Below are 3348 nucleotides of genomic sequence, written 5' to 3' on the forward strand. Positions count from 1 at the left end.
GGCAAGGCGAAGGCATGACCATACAAATCCTTGGTTTTATAATTGATTGGATTTTAGGAGACTCTGGTTTTGAATAATGTTTTGAAAATAATGATTATGTAACACTCCTTTTCAGTAAATGGGTTGTTTTAAAAAGTTTATATTTATTGTAGATTTTTAGACGTTACAAGTTGGTATTAGAGCCTTGGTTTGAGCGAATTGGAGGAACATCCGTGTGAATCTAGTCTCAAACTAAGGAATTGTAATAGTTTTAAAAATGATTTTCAAAATTAATCAGGAAATGATGTGATGTGTACGATCAGCTGGAGCCAGTAAGTAGACCCCAAGTTGCCACATTGTTATTTGATATTATGTTATGATAGAACATCATGCTAGTGATAGGCAATGGATTTTCAGGAATTACATGATAAAATTGCCTGATAGAGTTTTCTTGGAGTATGTTATCTGACTATTTTAGGTGTTAGTTAACTATTAATTAAATACGCTAAGTCACATGCTGGATGGGATAAATAATTTTAGAGTGAAGGGTTTGGTCCTATTATGCAACTCTTGTCTGCGTCCAACCATTTTAGGGTTGAATCTTTTAATCCAAGGTTATTTAAGTTATGTTGCATTTGACTGTATTCATGCAGTAGTTAACTGTCACCAACGGGGGTCATTTGGCAGTTTGCGGCAGGGTGAGATGTGGGTCCTAGGATAGCCTATAGAGTATGTAGTGCTCATGTTGCATTTTTGCAAGTGTTGCGGAGTAACATTATGAGTAAGTATGGATGTAGCAAGCCAGTTTGGAAGGTTAGTCACTCTCGAGAGAGTGAGGATAGGATATATATATATATATATATATATATATATATATATATATATATATATATATATACGTATCCTAGTTGTTGTATTGGTTTTGGGTGGTTGTGATGATCCTTGAGACAAATACGGGTAGGTGTGGAAGGTAGAATGGGCTCGTACTACTGGAAGTACAGGACCCTTACATGTCACAAGGATGTCACAAACCCCGATAGTCCCGTCATGTGGTTGTAGCAATATCTATTGTGGCAATTCTGATGCTCTTGATTTCTTTTTAGTATGGAGTTGGTGAGGGAATCTGGTTCGGGATCTGGAGTTGGTGGCCAGGATACGTCGGGGTTGACTGTTGATCAAATTCGGGAAATGATTAGCATTAAGTTTTCACAGATATTGCAGGAATAATTTTCTAGTATCATGGATCAGATCCCTGAAAAGTTAATTTCCCAAGTTCGAGGAACGAACTGCAGCTTTGTAGACTGCAAACGGTGTTGCTGAGATGACTAGTCGAGGAGATCTTGCTGAGTGGACATGCATAGGAAAGAGGAGGAGGGATCTTTCAACGAAGGATGAGGAAATCGAGGCTACTAACTTGGGTACTGGAAGCCATGGGAGTTATGATATCTGCAGGTAGTGTGGGGGGAACCCACAGGTTGCTTGTCACAAGTTCAAATATTATAAGTGTGGAGATAGGGTATGTCTTTCGTGAATGCAAGAAGGATGATATGTGTTTCCACTATCACCAACCAGGTCATCTCAAACTTGGTTGTCCTACATGGGTAACGGAGGGAGTGCAAGCCCAGTTTCCCGCCTTCCTGCGAGAGGTCAAGGTTGAAACGCAAGAAATCGCAAGTATGAAATTCTGATACTTGGTTTAATTTTTGAATGGATAGCTATTCATGTAGTAGCTTGTTAGAACCATTATTCTAGCATCTATAATACGTAATGGGTCAGGGTTATGTATTGGGAATCTTTGCGGTGCTTATCCAATTGATTTGATTCCTATCCCCATGGGGGACATATGCGTTATAGTAGAGATAGATTGGCTGCGCAGTTTTGGAGCTATGATAGACTGTGCGAGTCAACGAGTGGTGGTTCGAACCCTAATTGGGGGAGAACTGGTCATCTACAGAGAGGGTGTCAGGGTTGTATTAGGGTTTTCTTCGGCAACCAGGGCTCGACAGTACATTCAACATGAGAATATGGGTTATCTTGCCTATCTAGTTGATACTCGGGTAGGGGAGCAGGTCTCGGTTTCAGATGTGCTAGTTGCCATGGAGTTTGATGATGTGTTTCCGGAGGAGTTACCGTGTGTACCTACCGAGAGGTAGGTTAAGTTCAAGATTGACATAGTTCTAGGTGTGACTCCGATTTCCAAGGATCCATACTAATTGGCACTGCCCGAGATGTAGGAGTTGTCCTCTTAGCTTCAGGAACTATTAGGAAAGTAGTTCATCAGACCGATCAGTTTGCGATGGAGAGCACTGATATTGTCATCAAGAAGAAAGATGGTTCACACCGGATGTGCATTGATTATCGGGAGTTGAACAAGTTGACGATGAAGAACTGTTATCCCCTTCTGCAGATTGACGATATCATTGATCAGTTGCAGAGTGCATCTTGGTTCTTCAAGATCGATCGGAGGTCGGGGTATCATCAAGTAAGGGTTAGAGAGGGGGATGTGGAGAAGTCTTCATTTTGGACTTGTTATGGGAATTCCGGGTTTGTATGTGATATCATTTGAGCTCACCAATGCACCTGTAATGTTTATGCACTTGATGAATAAAGGTATGCAGACTAATGCTCGATTAATCAGTTATTGTTTTTATTGATGACATCCTTGTGTATTCCAAAACCAGAGGGCAGCATGGGAAGAACCTTCGAGAGCTTTTGGGAGTGTTGAGGCGAGAATGGTGTGTGTTATGTTCTCTAAGTGTGTGTTTTGGTTACGAAAGGTCCAGTTCTTGGGACATATCATTAACCAAGACGAGATTTTGGTCGATCCGGCCAAGATTGAGGTTGTAATGCAGTGGGAGGTTCCGAAATCTCCCTTAGAGATCAGGAGTTTCTTGGGTTTGGTAGGATATTATCGGAGATTTATCCAGGATTTCTTCAAGATTGATGTACCCCTCACTCGTTTGATGAGGAAGGGAGTGGATTTTTCGATGGGGTCGTAAGTAGCAGATGACATCTGAGACACTGCGATAGAGGTGATGTGAGGCCCCGATGGTGACCCTTACGGAGGATATTGAAGATTTCGTTGTATTTTGTGATGCATCCATCACTGGTTTGGAGGTGGTCCTTATGCAGATGGGACAGGTGATTGCTTATGCTTCTCAGTAGCTGAAGCCATATGAGATAGTACAGGTGGCTGGACGTAGTCAAGGATTATGACTGTGAGATCATTTACCATCCAGGTAAAGCGAATGTGGTAGTCGATGCCTTGAGTCGCAAGTCGGCTGGATCTTCAGCTGGAGAGATGTGTATAAGGATATCCATTGATTCCCTACTTTTGGATTTGATCAGAGGAGCACAGGAATCAGCATT

This window comes from Lactuca saligna, chromosome 7 (genome assembly GCF_052625555.1).
Source record: "Lactuca saligna cultivar CGN05327 chromosome 7, ASM5262555v1, whole genome shotgun sequence".
Lineage (NCBI taxonomy): Eukaryota > Viridiplantae > Streptophyta > Magnoliopsida > Asterales > Asteraceae > Lactuca > Lactuca saligna.